The sequence below is a fragment of the Panicum virgatum genome, chromosome 1K (genome assembly GCF_016808335.1).
Source record: "Panicum virgatum strain AP13 chromosome 1K, P.virgatum_v5, whole genome shotgun sequence".
Taxonomy (NCBI): domain Eukaryota; kingdom Viridiplantae; phylum Streptophyta; class Magnoliopsida; order Poales; family Poaceae; genus Panicum; species Panicum virgatum.
In genome coordinates this window covers 58427-78446 of record NC_053136.1, presented here as the reverse complement: position 1 = coordinate 78446, position 20020 = coordinate 58427, and the positions used below count along the sequence as shown (strand labels likewise).

Sequence of the window (20020 nt, the reverse complement as noted above, 5' to 3'; positions counted from 1 at the left end):
GTCAGCTTACTCGCAACAATAATTGTTCTATTAAGTATTTGAGTCTGACACTTTTGGCTTTTCTATCAAGGATTTGACAACCAAGAACATGATTCTTCGGTGCAATAATGGCGGGGATCTCTGGCACCATGCAGAGAGGTGGAGAAGTTGGGGAAACACTGCATAACTTATCCGGGGTGACCTTTCATACATATATACATGGCTTGATGTAAGTAATTGGAGTACAATACAAATTAGGCTATATATATCTTGAATAATGTCATGTTTGATGGTTTCAACGTACAGAAATGCTCACGAATGAGCGTCCCCGTGAGTACCCTCCAACCTTATCCCCTCATCTCCTCCACATCCCCTAGTGCCATCTCCAATAGAGCATCCGTTCCTCTATCTATCTATCTATCTATCTATCTATCTATCTATCTCTATCTCTCTCTCTCTCTCTCCCATTCCGCCATGGTTGCTTCTCCTCCAAGCTTCGCGTGCTGTGCCGGCGACCATGCCCCGCCGGTAGCGCCTCCCCTCCCCCCGGCCGCCTCTCAATTTCTCTCCTCCCTGTCACCGCACCCGTCGGCGGCCCTGTACGCTTGCAGCCGCGATGAGGGCCCCGTTGAAGCCCACGCTCACATGAACTCCATATCCCACACACACAGCGCTGGCGGCCCTATGCACCCGCAGCCACGGCGAGGGCCCCTATTGCAGCACCTGCATCCACAACGATGGCGGGGCCACTGAAACGGCACGACGCCTTGGGAGGAGAGCATGTGGACACCGTGGAGGAGGAGGAACAAGCGTGGTGAGCGCGTGCAGGGAGGCGGCGGCAACATCCGAGAGAGGAGAAGAAGATTGCGCGGAGTCGAAGATTTTTCTTGATGTTGTAGGTTTTTATTCTTGATGTTGTGAATCGTTGTCCTATGTAGTTGCATGATTTGGGATGTTTGATTTCGTGATTGGGAGTTTTTTTATGTTGCAAGTTGTAATTTTGGATGTTTGAATAGTTGATTCGCAATGGTGGGATTGTTGTTTCTAGATGTTGCAAGTGTTGTGAAGATGTAGTTGTTGATTTATGATGTTGCAAAAAAAATATTATTCGATGTTGCAAAAAATATTCTTCAATGTTGCAAAAGATATTTTTTGATGTTGTATATATTATTTCTTCATGTTGCAACAGAAGGACGATAGATGTTGCATGCAACATGTTTTGATGTTGTGGTGGGGATTTTCGTTGATTAGGTGACTAGCGATGTTGGTTGCAATATTTACTTTTGACTGCTCAATGTTGGAGTGGGCGTCCGATCTGGGACCACCGGATCGAACGTCCAGGCGGTAGTTCTACTGTTCAACATAAGATATTGACTCACTACGGAAAGTCGTTGGATAAAATCTCCCCATTGACTCACTATGGAAAGTAGCTGAATAATGTCATGTTTGATGGTACAACTAAGATACTGACTCACTACCGAAAGTATGTAACGAACATGGCACCATTTATGCCATTTCAAGTGATTTTAGTGATCGAATGACAACGCAATCAATGGGACTAATGGTATTGTTAAGTGAACATTTCTAGATCCCAGGGATGAAGTAAAAAGGCCATGCAAAGCAAAATACGAAGAAAGAACTCAAAGAAACGCTGAATTGGACAAGTTCTACTGAAATCAGTAGCACCGGAAGAACCGATGCTATAGGCATCGGTGCATCCGATGGTTGTCGGATGATCCGACAGCCTGGCTATTGGCACAAGTCTGTGCGCCTCTGGAGATCATGTGAAGATCAAGTGAAGCACCGGTTGAATCGACGACTTCAAGATAGGCATCGGTGCATTCAACGTACCATGTTCCAGAGATGATGTCAAGCGCACAGGAGCCAAGTCTTCAGCACCGGTTGAACCGGCGAGGCATCGAAGCATAGCATCGGTGCATTGACGTCAGCAGAAGAGGGAGGCCCAACGGCTAGTCCAGTTGCTGTGCGTGACCGGTTGAACCGACACCCCAAGCATCGGTTCAACCGATGGTCCCTGGAACTGCTGCAATTGTGTCAGAGAAGCCAACGGCTACTTCGGGTCTGAGAGTGACCGGATGAACTGACGCTACCCCATGCAGAGGCATCGGTTCATCCGATGGTACGCAGATTTTTGCTGACCGTTGGAGCAATGGCTCCACGACTTGGAGGCCTATATATATGGCATCCCCTGGCCATTTGATGTTTGCTGGAGTTGCTGGACTTCCCACACATACTCAAGAACACCTCCAAGCCATACAAGAGCATAGTGATCATATCCTTAGCCCTTAGCACACTTTGAGAGTGTTGTGTAAAGGATTAGCTTTTAGTGAGTGAGATTGCAAGGCCTTGAGCCTTTGTGCTGTGGTTCTTTAGTGAACCAAAAAGAAGAGCTTGGTGCGCCGGCCCCTTGGAGCTGTGAAGCTCGCCGGCAACGTCATCGACCCTCCGACTTGGTGTGGAGTGGCGAAGACACTTTGTGCGGGGGATGTGGAGACCCCCATCCTTTGTGGAGAAGCTCCTTAGTGGAACCCGGGGCCAAGGTGACCGTGATTATGTTCATGGAAGAGACTTGGTGGCCGAGTAGCAATACTCTTAGTGAGTGCTACAACAACGTGGATGTAGGTGTGCCTTTGTGGCTAACCGAACCACGGGATAAACACTCGCGTCAAGAGTTTTCTATCTCCTATCCCGCTCATTAAGCTTCCGCATTTCATACTAGCAATTTGTATGCCTTTACTTTCATAGAGTAGTTTCTTGATAGGAAAGGCTATAGGTTGCTAATATTTCAAAAAAAAAAGGCTATAGGTTGCTAAACTCTTTTGGGATAGGGGTTTCACACTAGAACAACCATAGTTGCACATCAAGATAGCATGTTTTAGTTTAATATTGTGCAAATAGTTGGAGCCATAGGTCTAAGTTTTTAATAGTGGCTAATTCACCCCCTCCCCCTCTTAGGCTAGAGCGCTACTGGTCATTTTCAAAGTAGCTGAATAAAATCTCTCGCTCCTTCCAAGCATGCGGTGGCTGTCGTTAGCCATGGCAGTTGGCAACAATTAGGTACACGTCCAATCAATGGCACCTAGACCTAGCTAAAGGGTCTGGATTTATATTGTCCATGAGCTGATGTGCATCCTGTTGAAAGGCAATGGTATTTGTAATTACTGAGCAGGGGGAACCCTCCTGGTGGTTATTAAATTACAGCACTATAGATCAAAGATAAGGTCCTTGTCGCTGTGTATCTACGTACCTAATGTATCACATTTCTCTATAACTCATTGATCTTTGTCGGCCGGCCTGACTAAGTTAATGGTTTGATTAATATTCTAGGAATTACTTAGTGGTGCCGTGATTGATGGTTTCAAAGTAGTGGGGTGTTGACTGACTTAGGGTTTGTTTGTTTGTTTGAGATGAAGTGTTCAGAGCTTTTGTAAAAAGCCATAGGTAAGCTTTCATCTTGAATAGCCAATAGTAGTTTTTCAAAATATTTTTAGCTTTATGGACTCAATAAGCTTAGGAAAGCTTAGAAAACTGAGCTTTTCAACAACTTCCCATATAAACTCAGGCTTCTGGCTTTCCGAAAACTAAAGAGGAAGGTCTATATTTGTTTGTGTTTCTGGTTTTTCACGCTAAAAAGTTGTCCAGAAACTCAACCAAGCAGTGCCTTATACAAAAACCGCTGAATGAAATGGTAAGAAAACGAGTAGACCAGGACAATGACAACTACAGTATGATGAGGGCGATGTTGATTTATTTTTCTTGAATTTTATGTTCCATGTAACGTATGTACATGCGACTGTAAATGGTGACCTGGCCTGCCTGGAAGCAACAAAAATGTTACTCTGAATAACCTCTCTCACGGAGCGCGTAGCTAGGATTAAAGTAAACAAGCAACAAGCAGAGTCGATCGGCAGCCATGGCGGTCGTCAATATCTTGATGCTCGTGGTTAGCAGCTGCTTTGTCTTCCTGCTGCAGCAGCCATGGTGGGCCACAGCGATCGGATCGGTGTGCGGCAGCGCCGGCAACTACACGGCCAACGGCACCTACCAGAGCAACCTGGTGTCCTTGTCCAGGACCCTCCCCGGCAACATCTCCTCCTCGCCGCAGCTCTTCGCCAATGCCACCTCCGGCCAACCTGTCACACCCAGTTTTAAGAACAAAACCGAATACATAACCATATGTATGCCAGGATCAAGTTCCATACATATAGAGACATTATAAGTGAATAATCAGTAACAATATCATGTAAAAGAGAATTACAACAATTAAAAGACTATCAGAGTTATACAGCTTATCCTGGAAATGAAGGCTTCAAACTTCACAGGCAATCGACTGGGGGGTTGCGTACGCCTAGAACTCAGCTTCATCTTCAAAAGACTTCACATCAACTTCTTCTAAGCAGCAGTAAACAAGGGTGAGTACACTTATGGTTGGGACTCAGCAAGACCACAAGAAATAACCAGAATATGATTTCAATCCATCTTTAAGTTTATTAATCATGTGAGGGTCCAAGCCGCTCATGACCGTGAGCACGGCTGATATATCAGTTTTACACTCTGCAGAGGTTGTACACTTTCACCACAATTCGCGTAAAAGTTCCGAAGAACTTTGAAATCAACCACGCATATGTGCTGATCAGGCACAATACCACACTTCCGAGGTGTGATTGCATAGGGACGCTACGAGGCCTTTACAAAGAATTCCTATATGTAAGTGTTGGTCCCAACAATTGCAGTCCCTTAGAAGACACAGCTTCCTTCACCTGCTCCACGACACAAGCCCAAACACCACCAAACGAGCCACCCTAACACCACATATAGTTCATCTAATTAATCAGCCAAGACCAGAGCCATATAGTATTGTGGTTGTACTGTTTTCCTGGGTGGTTCTCCATATTCTAATTAAATCATATAATCTTGTAAAAAGCATAAATAGAAGTATGGTTAGGGCCACTTGCCTAACACCACTCTTACTGCTCTTCTGCTCTTGCTCATACAAGCTTCTTGATTCTTTAAGCTTCAAACCACGATCTTTCTACTCGAAGCAATCATCGGGCAACATACAAAGCAAATAATAGGTACAACTATGAACAATACACCAAAACAAAAGAAAGGCTTAAAAAGAACGCATTAAAGGATAGGGCTCATTGCTATCCTTACGAAGGCGCAAGAAACGCGAGAAACAAAGCTACGGTTGAAAAGACACAACTATCGAAAGATTGGTGTTAACAAAGAAACTATGAGCTTCATTTGTTTTAATTAGAAAGCACATGTAAAGGACTTTTAAAAGAAAAGGACTTGATTACAATTAACTCACATTATACTTGCGTTTAGAAAAATGAAGTAAAACTTAGTCAAATTTTATATATAATTGTCTATGTAGAAATTTCACTAATTAAACAATTAATTAGAGAACAGATATGTGAGAGCATCTAAACACATATATTTATAGGATTTATGTTGAACTAACAAATTATAATTGGAAACATATTTAAGTTGGTATTAATCAAATTAGCATTAACTATGAAAACTGGAGTTAAAACTCTAATTTGTTTTTAATTAGAAACGCTAGAGGAAAGGATATTAATCAAATTAAATTTATATTAATTTTTTAAAACAAGAACTATGGCAAAACGACACTACTAAATGATAGCTTAGGCTTTTAGAAGACTAACGCAATAAGAACGATCAAAAACGGATCTAAAACGATAAATCTATGGCCAAAACGATGATCAAAGGATCTAGTCGCGATTAACTATAGACTTCGAGGGTTAGCAGGGAACTATCACAAGACTCAGAAAACTGAGCTCGCAAAAGCACCAAAAGATGGGGTTCGTTATGTAAAAGAGTGGGGCTAGGGCTGGGTTCAAAAGGTCTAATAGTTCTAGGGGGTTTTTGGTAAGAATTATAAGACACAAGAAACAACATATAGATTACAGGATTCTTTGGGGGGTTTTGTGCCAAAGCTTGGAGACCTTCTGGTCATGGCGGACGGGGCTCCTGGTGGCTCCTGTTACTATCGTTTGAGGGCTTGGGAGGCCATGGAAGGAGGGGAAAAGAGAGGAGGAGGGAAACTCGTTTTACCTCTTTCCCGCATCAGGGGCAGATGGATTTGGCCGGCAAGAGGAGGAGCTTTGGTGGGCGGCGCCGGTTCTGGTCATGGTGGAGGCATGTGCGGCGATGCAAGTTGGGGGCGCGAGATTGCAGCCTCGCAAGCACGTAGGGGATGATAAGGGATTTCGGCCTTGCAAGCAGAACTGGATCTCGGCCTCGGCGTTCCGCTTCACCGGCGGCTCTGTTCTGGGGGACTTCCCAAGCGGCGTCGCTCTGCACATAACCGCAGGCGTGTGCTCGAGGGAGAGAGCAACGATGGCCTAGGGCCGGCGGTGGAGCTAGGCTGGGGCGGGTGATGCAGGGCTGCATCTGCGCATGCTGGGGGCGCGCTCAGGAGGGAGGCGGCGGCGTTCCTGGTGCCTAGCGAGAGGGGCGATGCAGGGGGGTCGTGGGGCAGTAGGGTACGCAGGGGCACGAGCGCTCGCCCTTTATAGGCGCGTAGCCCTAGCCTGGGCATGCTCACCATGGACTCTAGGGGCGGCGGTGCAAGTCCCTGGCAGGCTGGCACTGGACACGGGCTGCGACATTGAGTCAGGTTGGGCCGAACGGTTTTGGGCTAGGCTGAAGCGGGTTCATTCATGGGCCTAAGAAGGTTCAGTCTGTAGGCGGCACTCGGTGCGCTGGCAAGTAGGACAGGCTGGATGACCAGTACTGGGGAGAGCGGATCCGAGAGAGAGAGGAGGAGAAGGATCGAGCAGGCCGCACCTTTTTTTTAGAACGCAGATGGTCGGGCTTGTGTGACGTGTATGCTGAGGACTGCAACGAGGGCCATCTGATCTTGTGACAAAGTCTAAAATAGCATGGAGCGAATAGCTAGCTCACGTGTGTGGTACGATGAGGTCAAGCATGTATGGTCGTACCGAACTCGTTCAGCGAGTCATGGCGCACACATACAGAAAAGCGGAGATTACATCAGGCTGATGGATAGAATTCGAGTGATGGAAAGAAGGGTAAAGATATAGGCAAAAAAGGATGGGCCGTTGATGGCATTTGGGTTGAGCAACAGTGTTGGTCGTCCGAGCTAATGGTGCAGATAGTGAAGCCTCGACGAACAACACAGAAATCGAGATACGACTCCATTTTGGGTGTGGTTGATCAAGGACAAAGATTAGAGAATGGAAAACTCGATGGGACATTTTGGGGTGTCGGATATGTGTTATCGCCATAAATTAACAGGCTTAATTTATGGGCCGAAAGCAAGATCGGCTTACAGCAGAAGATTAAGAAGGCTTGTAAATCGGCTCCTGCGTGAGCATTTGGGCCACATGGGCCATGTATCTTTAGATTTAGTTCAAGATTAGAGATAGAGTCCGATCGGGACAAGATAGAATTAGATTGTTTCCCAAGTCTCCGGACTATAAATATGTACCCTATGTTATTCATGAAAGAAGAACATCATCACGTCTCGCAAACAACAATCTCGGCGCATCGTCACCCCTAATCCTAGGGTTTCATCCAAGTAAGTGCCATGCTGCCCTGATCCCTTCTCGCGATCAGGGCAGCGTTGTTCTTGCTTTTACCTTGGTATTACTCGTACTGAAGCGTTTTTGATGGCGAGTAATGCTAGTTATCCTGATGTTCGTAGCATGACTTTTAGTAGATCTGTCGCACTTTGTTGCTTATTGTTTACGAATATCATGTTGTCTTTACGCGATCATGCCATCATCTTATACTAGCTCTTGTTGTATAGAGTTAGCTGCGTAAAGACAACGTCCTGCTTTTTTTATGTCTAATAGATCTGATCTGTTATGTTTTGCTCTTATTTTTAAGAGTTGGCATAATATCTGCTAGGTTAGGCCTTGCAAACGGATTGGATGATCCGGTGGCGTGTTAGATGCTTTGCTTTAGTCTTAACAGGGAATTGATCCGGGAATCGGCTCTTGCTAGTTCTTAGGCCTCTGTTTTGGGTTATGGTTTAGTTATCTGTTACGTTCATTAGGCCCAGTCACGTGTAGGATGTTCCGATCTAGCGGTGAAGCTTTTACCATCGTGGATTAGATTAGTTAGATTTAATTGAAGCAACTTTACAGTTATTTGCTTTATTCACCGATATCTGGATGCAAACAGATCCAATCTGACAACGGGACTCGATCGGCTCTTTAAAGCCGATGCAAGAGTCGTCCTGGGGAGCCGACCACGGCTCGGACTTATGTTTCCACGTGTTTGTGTATGCAGGCAAATCGTTGCAAGCACGTTCGCACCTTCCTGATCGGGTATAGGTCAGGTGGCACGCCCTGCGTCTTCACAAGCCGCGGCGTGTGCTGGAATTGCGGGCCGTCGACGAGGGAGCAGTGCCTGCCAGCGCCCCGGCAACCTCCCGGCTCTTCGTGTTGCCTGGCACGCCCGGTGGGAGATTCATCAACAACAACGCCCACAACAGAGATGACAGGAGCTCAGGACCAAGCATCGGTTCTGCCGGTCACCAAACCTGTCACGTATGAAGAACTGACTCTGGAACACAAGCAAAAATACGATGAGGCCAAAGCTCAGTTCGAAGCCGATCTCATCGACTCTTTTGAGAGGACCCGCAACCATGGCATCAGGTGGAAGGGGTTCTCACCAGAAGGCGCTCTCGACAACGTTGATCTGTCTGTGCCGTCAGAGGAGCATACCAGGGCCCTACGCCAGGAGATGAACTACATGGTGGCTCACACGCTCCATCGGCACTCAGAAAGCCTGGTGAATGAGCTTGAGCGCGTGGCACATCGCGTTGTCCAGGAGGTGATCAAGAACCAGTACTCCCCGTCGGGACCAACCCAGGGGAGTCACAGGGGGGAAGCTGCACTACAAACCAAGCCACCAGTGTCCTACTCGCTCGCGGCAGCAGGACAGTAGAATTCGCCGATCTACATCGTCCACAAGATCGGCGGTGATCCTAGAGAAGGCCAGTTCCTCACCGAGCCACCCAAGGAGATCCCGCACGGCTACACGTGCACATACATTCCTGACAGCGTCAGCCCAACACGCTCGGTGCAGTTGGTAAACCCAGGAGCCTCTGGAGCAGACGCGGAGAAACAAGCGTGGTTGGCAAAGTACGCTACCAGGCCGAGTGCTGAGCCATCGGCCCCAGGAGTTCTTAGTGTGGAGCAGGTCAGTGCAATACTGAGAGACCAGTTCGGCATCCTGCCCAAGAGAAAAGCGATCGGCTATTCCAAGCCGTATCCAAATGACTACGATTTGATCCCGTTACCTCCCAAGTATCGGCTTCCTGAGTTCACCAAGTTCAGCGGGTCAGAAGGAGCCGGCTCCATAGAGCATGTGAGCCGATACTTAACGCAGCTTGGGATGATCTCAATATCGGATCCTCTGAGGGTCCGGTTCTTCGGCCAATCTCTTACAGGCCCGACTTTTGGATGGTACGCGTCATTGGCTCCAGATTCAATTCGAACTTGGAGGCAGCTGGAAGATCAGTTCCATACCTAGTATCACTCAAAGGCTGCTGAAGCTGGGATTGCCGACCTCGCCCAAGTTAGGCAGAAGCGAGGAGAGACTGTGTCGGAATACATACAGCGCTTCAGAGAAATCAAGAACCGATGCTACTCATCGCGCATCACAGGGAAGGAGGCAGTCGATTTGGCTGTTCTGGGACTCGCTAAGCCGATCAAGGATCTGGCTTTTCAGTTGGAATTCACCTCCCTGGCACACATGGTGCAGAAGCTTACGGCATATGAGCTTTACCATCCTGAGCTGTACCAGGACAAGTTCAAGCGCCATGTCAACATGGCCCAGGCGGATGAATCTAATGACTCTAGCGAGGAGCAAGAAGTGGCCGTGGCAGAGTGGACTCGGGGGGGCAAACCCTGTCCCGTGAAATTGGGTCAAACAGCAGGGGCTTGTGAAGGGCTTCGACTTCGACGTGACCAAAGCAGAGCAGATATTTGATCTGCTCCTCAAAGAAAAACAGCTGAAGCTCCCAGAGAATCATAAGCTGCCAACCGCACAAGAGCTGCAGGGGAGGCTGTACTGCAAATGGCACCACTCGTTCACTCATGCCACGAGTGAATGTAAGGAGCTGCGTCGTCAGATCCAATCGGCTATCGAGCAAGGCCGATTAATTCTGGCTCAACACACGATGAAGGTCGACACGAAGCCCTTCCCACAAGCCAACGTGGTAGAGTTGTCAGACTTCACTCCCACGAGCCAGAATTTTTCATTCCAGATCAACATGGCGGGGCCTGTACGCCGTCGTGATGAGCAAAGGAGAGAGGCCGTTTCTGGCAAACGGCCCCAAGATCAAAATGAGCCAGGGCGACAGCATCTTACTGAAGAGCAAGTGTGTCACATCCGTAATCAGCTCCCAGCTTCTGATCGGCTTCTGGAAAAGTATGAATATCAGCACAAGCTGCATCGCCGATATCAATCGAAAGAAGAGGAGTACGAGTACTGCACAGGGAGGACGCTGGGAAGGCGCCAGGCTGTACGCGACCACTGGCATTGCCCGTTCTTCGGGTACTGCTGGAATTCTGGCATGAGCCGATTGCCCACTATAGATGATTGTCTGGAGTGCAGGCCTCGGACACGCCAGTCAGGCGATACTTCGGTGTTTCGACGTTTGGGGCCCAAAGTGCGTCACAACGAACATGTTGAGCAGTCGACCAGGGGTGATTTCGAGCCAGAAGAAGAAGACAGGTACCATCGCCCATGGTGGTGTCCTGACGGGCTTAATCGCTCGCAGAAGCGCAGAGTGCAGCGCTTGCGCAATCTAGAAGAGGCAGAAGCAAAGTACCTTGATGTGCTGAGGAAGGTGCGTCCGGATCTCGCGGAACAAGTCAAGCACCCGCGAAGGGTGGAAAGGCGCCCTCCAAGAAAAGAGTGGCGCCCCAAGCAGACAAAAGCCGATGAGAAGCCATCGGCTGATGTGAACATGGTGTTCGTGCTCCCGTCAAAGTTTCGGGCACCCCAACCGGAGGATTTGCCTGTTGCACAGTTGGATTTTGGCCCCCAGCCGATCATCTTCGAGAAGCCAAAGGAAAAAAGCTACAAACATTTGAAGGGGCTGTATCTCAAGGGCTTCATCAACGGTAAACCCGTTAATAGAATGTTGGTTGACACCGGTGCTGCAGTCAACCTGATGCCATATTCAGTGCTGCGCTAGTTGGGGCATTCTTCTGCCGACCTAATCAAGACCAATGTGATGCTCAATGATTTCAATGGGCAACCGTCAGAGGCAATGGGGGTTCTTAATGTGGAGTTAATAGTGGGCCGCAAGACGATCCCGACTTCATTCTTCATCGTCAACAGCAAGAGTACATACACGGTGTTGCTTGGGAGAGATTGGATTCACGCCAACTGTTGTATCCCTTCCACAATGCATCAGTATCTCGTCCAATGGGATGGCGATGAAGTGGAGGTGGTATGAGCAGATGACTCCAGCGAGGTCTTGCTCGCAGACATGAATGCCTGGGATGCAGAAGGGCAAGAGCCGATCTCAGGGATCGCCCTGGAAGATTGTGATCGGATCGAAGCGACAAAAAACGGACTGAGGCTGGTCTTATCCACTGGCCTCATAGAGTAGACGCATCCTGGCATGCTACGGGGTGTAATAGAGATAGAGAGGCCGGTCCCAGCGACCGGCCCCAAAAAATAGAAAAATCCTATTTGGGGTCGGAATTGTCACATCATGTACATACGATGGCCTGCTCTGGCAGTTGGCCACTCATCGACTATTTGGTTTCGAAAGATAATGGAAGTATAGAAGCGGCCAGCCCATGCGGTTGGCCAAATAATTTTTCTTGTCATCTCCCTGTGTTTGCCGCTGATCTTGTGCATAATGAAGACTCACATGCGTTCGCAGCTAGTTTCTCAGACGACGGCAAGCTGGGATACGGGTTCATGTCAGCTGATGATTTGGAAGAGGTTGACATCGGTCTTGGGGATAAGCCACGGCCGACATTTATCAGCAAAAAGTTGGATCCGGTCTTGCGTGAGGGGATGATTGCACAGCTGAATGAGTACCGGGATTGTTTCACATGGGACTACACTGAAATGCCCGGTCTAGACAGAAGCATCGTCGAGCATCGGCTCCCACTCAAGAAAGGGTTTCGGCCGTTTCAGCAATGAGCACGTCAGATGAAGGCCGAAGTCCTAGAAGAAGTCAAGAAAGAGGTGGAGAAGATGTTGGATGCTAGTTTCATCAGGCCGTGCCGATATGCAAAATGGATCTCTAGCGTGGTACCGGTACAAAAGAAGGATGGCCGATGGCATGTCTGCGTCGATTTTAGAGATCTCAACAGAGCGACGCCAAAGGACGAATACCCGATGCCTGTTGCAGAGACATTGATCAACGCAGCTGCCGGCCACAAAATGATGAGTTTTATGGACGGTAATGCCGGCTACAACCAGATCTTTATGGCAAGAAGACGTGAACAAGACCGCATTCAGAGTACCAGGCGCAGTCGGCTTGTTCGAATATTTGGTTATGACCTTTGGACTGAAAAATGCCGGTGCAACGTACCAACGTGCCATGAATTACATTTTTCATGATCTCATCGGCAAACTGGTAGAAATTTATATTGATGATGTTGTGGTCAAATCCAAATCAGCTGGGGGGCATCTAGAAGATCTGCGTCAAGTCTTGGAGCGGACTCGAAGGTTTGGGCTCAAAATGAACCCAAAGAAATGTGCCTTTGGAGTATCGGCCGGTCAATTTTTGGGATTCCTGGTGCACGAACGGGGAATCGAGATCGGCTTGAAGAGTCAAGAAGCTGTGAAAACGATGAAGCCGCCTACCACGAAGAAAGAGTTGCAGAAGCTCATCGGTAAAATTAACTTTGTCAGACGATTTATTTCTAATCTGTCTGGGCACATTGAACCGTTCATGGGTTTAGTGAAGATCAAATCCGATGATGAGTCTCGCTGGGGAGCAGAACAGTAGCAAGCTTTCGATGAAATTAAAGAATATTTGTCAAAGCCTCCAGTGTTGGTTCCTCCTCAGCAAGATAGGTCGTTCTATGTGTACCTATCCATGGGTGACACTTCCATTGCTTCGGTGTTAGTCCAGAAGCACGACGGCCAGGAGAGGGTGGTTTTCTACCTCAGTAGGCGCATGTTAGATGCCGAGACCAGGTATCCTGAAATCAAGAAGCTTTGCCTTTGCTTATTCTTTACATGTACAAAGCTTCGTCATATTTTGCTCTCGGCGGAAACAATTGTCATATGCAAATCGGATGTCATAAAGCACATGCTGTCGGCTCCTGTCCTGAAAGGCCGGCTTGGAAAATGGATGTTTGCATTATCAGAGTTCGATATCCGATATCAGCCTGCGAAAGCAGTCAAAGGACAGGCACTGGCAGATCTTGTTGCAGACAGGATCAGCACTGATATTGCTGCACTATTTATTCGTGCTTGGGCTATGTTTTTTGACGGATCGGCTTGTGATGATGGGTGCGGTGTGGGAATTCTGTTGGTGTCGCCTCGAGGGGTGACTTACTCCTTCTCCATCAGGATGACTGCCCCATGCACCAATAATTTGGTGGAATATGAAGCCGTTCGCAAAGGGATGGAACTGCTCCTCGAAGCTGGTGCAGAAGCGGTGGAAATTTTTGGAGATTCAAAACTGGTGATTTCTCAGCTCACGGAAGAATATAGATGTGAGAGCGAGGCTCTTTTTCCGATATGGATGCAGTGCCGTGAGTTGATGTCACGATTCAGGTACATCAATTTCCACTGGATACACAGGACTCTGAACAATGAAGCCAATGATTTGGCCCAGATGGCTTCTAGATACAAGGAAACGGCCGACGGGGTCGATGTAGAGGTTCAGTTTCTAGAACCCGGAGACTGGAGAGCCGATATCTTCAATTACTTGAAGGATTCGGCTCGGGGGGCACCCAGGAGGATAAGACTCAAGGCTATGAAGTATGTTCTGATAGGGGATGACATGTTCTACAGGACCTTGGAAGGACTACTGCTTAAATGTCTGGGACCTTCAGAGTCAAATCGGCTCTTGCATGAGGTTCATGAAGGAGCCTGCGGTACTCATCAATCGGCTCATAAGATGAAGTGGCTGATTAGGCGGTCGGGTTATTACTGGCCCACTATGCTTGAAGATTGCTTCAAATATTACAAGGGATGTCAGGCATGTCAGGGGTTTGGCAAAATTCAGATAGTGTCAGCATCAGTAATGAATCCTATCATCAAACCGTGGCCATTCAGAGGTTGGGCCATGGACATGATTGGTCAGATCAACCCGTCGTCTAGCAAAGGTCACCAGTGGGTCTTAGCTGCTACAGATTATTTCACAAAGTGGGTAGAGGCAGTGCCCATGAGGTCAGTGGCGTCAAGAGATGTGATGAGCTTTGTCAAAGAGCACATCATTCACAGATTTGGGATTCCTCAATCTATTACAACCGATGGAGGATCGGTTTTTATATCAGAGGAATTCAGGAAGTTCGCCGATGACATGGGAATTAAGCTAATCAGATCATCTCCATATTATGCCCAAGCTAATGGACAGGCTGAAGCATCCAACCAGAGCCTCATCAAGCTCATAAAGAGAAAGATCGATGAATATCCTAGGTGCTGGCATGAGGTGTTGTCAGAAGCTTTGTGGGCGTATCGTATTTCTTGTCACGGGTCCACCAAGACATCGCCATACTATTTAGTCTACGGCCAAGACGCTGTGTTACCATGGGAGATCACGGCCGGATCAAGGCGTGTTGAGTTTCAGAATGATCTATCTGCTGAACAATATGCAGCCTTGATGAATGACAATGTGGAGGACCTGACAGAGCTAAGACTTTGGTCATTGGAGAAGATTAAGGAAAACAAGGCTAAAGTTGCTCGTGCGTACAACAAGAAGGTCAAGCCAAAGAATTTCCAGGTTGGAGACTTGGTTTGGGAGGCAGTATTGCCATTGGGAACTAAAGATAAAAGTTTGGTAAATGGTCTCCAACTTGGCACGGGCCGTACAAGATTGATCAGGTTTTGCCTGGGAATGCATACATGCTCAAGGAATTGGACGGTGACAAGTTTCCTGTTGCTGTCAATGGTCAACACCTCAAGAAGTATTTCCCGAGCATGTGGGAAAGCGAGTAACAAGAGCCGATGAGACCCATCTGGCTGTAGCGTAAAGGGCCAACACGTTGAGTTGGCCAGTAAAAAAAAAAGAAAAGGCCAACACATTGAGTTGGCCAACAATAATAAAAAAATCATGACAGGCCAACACGTTGAGTTGGCCAGTAAAAAAAACAAGAGAGGCCAACACGTTGAGTTGGCTAATAAAAATACATATGAGAAGCAAGACAGCCGATGTGTAACCATCGACTTAAGGTGTTTTAAATGAGTACAAGTTTCAGGTTTAACAGGCGACATCAAGTGTTTTCTGAATAGTTCTACTAGTTCAGGAATCCTTCTATCGCATGGATGGCTTCTGCACGTACAACATCTGCTCGTACTATGATTGCTTTGTCGTCCTTTTCATTGCCTGATATTATCTGCCGACTCAAGGTGCTTATCTCTGCAAACTCTGCCTGTATTTGTTCAGTCATTTCTTGGGCTTCCTACTTGGAGTTTGCGATCGAAGGTTTCTCCTCTTGGATTAGTCTTTGGGTAGTGCGGAACTTTTCTTCAAGTTCCATCAGTTCCTTTTCCAAGAGGTTGAGTCGTCTTGTGTTCTCGGAGATATCACCTTTAGCATCCAGAGTTGCTTTCTTTTGGTTGAGGGCTTTGCACTTTTGAGCTATGTCAGTTTTCAGAGAAACTTGAGAACGACGTGCTTCTATTCTTTGTTGAGCTGCCTTCACCTCTGCCCGGAAGAAAGGGAGGTGGCCGGCTGGCCAAAGTTTGACTCGAAGTGATTCTGGAAGCTGGGATTCTATCTGCTCAAGAATTTCTTTTATCTTGCTGGAATCATCAACCAGAGTAATGATCGAAGCAGATAGTAGATCCTTGATGAGTTGAAGCTGATTTGCCAAGACAGCCGATTGCTGTGAGGATGGTGTTTTTGTTCCAAGGGCAGTCAGACCCATTGATGCCGGGTCAAACCAAAGCAAACCTGAAATATCAAAGCCCTATGGACATATTTGAAGTTAGAGCGAGATGCATTTATGAAGCTATCGGCTGATTCAGAATTGGTTTTTGTAATGTTACCTGTTCTGAGGAAGAAGCGTTGGGCGGTTCAAGAGCGATCGTCCTGTTAGAGCTTGTGTCGACATCAAGAACATCGACTGTATCGGCTTGCTCCTCGTTTGCCTCCATCAGTACATTAGGAGCTGCAGTCATTTCATGTTGTACTAGACTTTCTATATTGGGGATTTCTTCAGCTGCATCCTGAAAATAAAATTACAGTCAACCAGAATACATGTGTATGCAATAAAGAAGAATTTTTAGAAAGATGAGTTACCTGGTTGGTGTTGGACTCTGATGGACTCGGGGAAGCTGGTGCTGATTTCTTGATGACTCGCCTCGTGATCATCTTCCTTTTCTTGGTCAAGACTCGGGGGGCAACGCTTGCAGAAGCTTGTCTTCATTTGGAAGCCGACTGAAGTAAGTCTGGCTGAATAGTCATTATCACTTTCTTCATTGATGGTGATCCTTTGCAGAAGAGTACGTCAGGGGCAGTTGGAAGAAAGTGGAATGGCTCCCCATTGCTGGTCATAGGTTCTGGACCATCCTGTTGCTAACAGGGTGAGCAGGATTAGTCAAGTAAAGGAGTGGAGGACTTAGAAAGGATGAATGTATAAATTCAGTACCTCTTCCTCGGGGATTACATATTCAGGCTCAATTTGCTGCAGTCGAGGACCTAGAGCTTTTCTGAAAACATGGGTTTTCCACATTCCCCACCATGTGCTAAAATCGATTGATGAAAGATCAAAGGACAGATCGGCTGGTATTGGAATGTGGAGATCATCGAACATGCTGTAGCATCTTGAGCTAGTGAGACCATCAGGCAGATCGGCTCTACTCTCCACCAATTGGTGAATATGGAAGTGGGGAGGGACCTGTCCTAGGCCAAATTGCCGAGCTGCTATGGCTGGTTGGTAAGATTCATAACCTGGCTTGATAATTCTATTAGAGGCGCTGATGCCAACAGGAAGGAAGCCAGGTCGGATCATTAAAGAGTATAAATGCCGAGTGCTGTTGTCATCGGCAAAGTTATCTAATCTGAAGGCAGTTGGGTTTTCAAAGGATTCAGATTCAGTGAATGGGAAATAGAGTGGATTGTCCAGTCCCTTGTAGAAGATTCTGAACCAGTTTGCTGCATCTGCTGAATTCATTTTGCTGCCAGGTAGACTAAATAAAGCTTGGCCGTAACTAGTACATCTAATTGGTTTGCCACTCTCATCAGGAAAAGAGTTCTTGGTCAGGCCTTGGAAGTTGGGGATATGGTGCTGAAAGTACAGTTGTGCCCACAACTGAATAAACCACCAAGGGCCTCCAGTTCTCAGTTTCTTTTGGTTAAGCAGGTTAGATGTCATCAAATGGAGATATCTGTGTGTTTCTCCAAGAAAAAGTTTGCCTAGGCCGGTGTGATTGCCATGGGCCAGGTGATAGGCCAAGGGAAGATAGTTCTTAGTTGGAGCTAAAGAAGGACCATGGAAGATGAAGTATTCTAGCCAAAGATTTAAGAAGGCTGTGTGTTCCTTCTCAGTCACTGGAACTTTTGTTTTCATGTGTTGACTCATGTAAGTGCCCCAGTTTGTGCATTTAACCTTGGAAGAAAGTTTGAAGGGGACTTCTGCCATTTTGTGGGCAGGTGGATTAGGAGATTCAATGTCTAGGCCAGTGATCATGGTGACATCTAGCAAAGTGGGAGTCATGGGTCCATGACCAAAGAGGAAACAGTTCAGAGCATCAGACCAGAAATAGCCGATGGTTTTCAGAAGGTTTTCATCTTTGTCAAGTGGGGACAGTGATAAACTGAGTGCATCAGCTATGTTCAAATCCTGCCACAAGGGCATATAAGCTTTTGCTACTCTGCTGTACCATGTAATCCAGCTCTCAGGGGGGTTAGGCTATGCTCTTAAGCAGTCGGCCCAAAGGTTCAAATCAATGTTTTGACTCACGAAAGGGATCCTATTTGCTTCACAAGAGATCAAATCTATGGGATTTTCATAGGTTCGTGGGCCAAGACAGAAAGATTTTGGATTGGAAGGATGCGGCAAAAGGATGTCTGACACCTGAAGTTCAGAAATTCAGAAGTTCATATATGGTGTCGTGTTTCAGAGTTTAAAGTTTCAGAAGCTTGATAAGCTGAGGAATACTAAAAGAATTAGGCTGAATATTACCTTCAGGCCGCAGATTGCCGCATCATCAACAGTAGGATTTGTTGTCTGAGCTGCAGAGTCTGCCATGATTCAGATCTGTTGGCTTGGGGTTTGGTTGCTATGGGCTCTGATTCGAATTCTGGATGCTTGAGGAGTTCCTGCTCGAATTTGTATAGCTGGGTTTTCGAATTACGCTCGGATTTGAGAGCTTGTTTCGAGTTCGGTTCAAGGTGGAAGTGATACTCTACTCTTATGCGGGTTGCTTCTAGTTTGAATTTCGTCGGCTCATGGATATTTATAGAAGCCTGATGCGTTGCCATCGGCTTTTTGGAAAGTACATCAGACACACATAATTGAAGGAAATCAATTTCATTAATGGAAAGGTTTCTTACAAGGAAAAGCCGATTGTTACAAAGGAATTAATCCCTCGGCTTTGTGATCCTACCCCTACGATGCTACCTACTTCTACTGCTCGTAGGTACCTAGTACCTACGGCGCTTGGGGCTTCGGGCCGGCGCATCCCCGCTGCCATCGTCGTCGCTGTCGTCGTCGTCGTCATCGTCGCTGCCAAAGGCGCTGCTGCCGCCTTCGGACCCGAAGTCGCTCCAGCCGTCACCACCGCCGCTGTTCTCTTCCTCGCTGTCCTCCTCGGAGGACCCAAGGAACCGAAAGGGCTTTCCGCCCATCGGCTCATCATCGTCGGAGGAGGAGTCGATCTCCTCTTCCGAGGAGGAGTTGACTCCGTCCGAAGAGGAGTCTTCCTCGTCGCTGCTCTCCGACTCCTCCTAGAACAGGAGCCGGAGGTCTTCTCCCTCGGTCTTGGGCTCGTCCTCCTCGGAGACAGTCCCGAAGTCGAACTCCTCTGCATCCCAGTGCAGAGGAGCCAGCGCTTCATACGCTGCAGTTGGATCCCACTACGGCGTCGGCTCCCGACTCTCCAGGATGGAGTCGATGGAAGAAGCAGGAAGGGGGGGAGAAGAAGGAGAAGAGGAGGAGGAAGAGTCTCCGAAGGAGTTGGAGTCGGAGGAGGAAGAGATCGCCATGGCTATTGGTGCTGGAGGACTGGGGTTTTCTGCGCTACTTGGCTTTGGGAGGAAGAAGGAGTTTGCTGTGAAGAAGAGCCGATTCGGGGTGAGATTAAATAGTGAAAAGATGGAAGACAGATCGGCAGTTTCACGTTCAACGAGGAGCCAGTTGCAGAGACGTTGCGTCTTCCTTGGTAGTTGCAGTGTGTTTTAATGAGCATTAACGAGAAGATGAAGCGACAGAGTGGTTTTGGAATTATCATTGCCAAAACCAGGGGGGCATGTGTTATCGCCATAATTTAACAGGCTTAATTTATGGGCCGAAAGCAAGATGGGCTTAAAGCAGAAGATTAAGAAGGCTTGTAAATCGGCTCCTGCGTGAGCATTTGAGCCACATGGGCCATGTATCTTTAGATTTAGTTCAAGATTAGAGATAGAGTCCGATCGGGACAAGATAGAATTAGATTGTTTCCCAAGTCTCCGGACTATAAATATGTACCCTATGTTATTCATGAAAGAAGAACGTCACCACATCTCGCAAACAACAATCTTGGTGCATTACCACCCCTAATCCTAGGGTTTCTTCCAAGTAAGCGCCATGCTGCCCTGATCGCTTCTCGCGATCAGGGCAGCGTTGTTCTTGCTTTTACCTTGGTATTACTCGTACTGAAGCATTTT

At 47.4% G+C, this 20020-nt stretch overlaps 1 pseudogene; it reads right to left on the bottom strand.

Moving 5' to 3' along the window:
- Window positions 1-20020, bottom strand: part of LOC120647478 — a 46820-nt pseudogene that overhangs the window by 5875 nt on the left and 20925 nt on the right.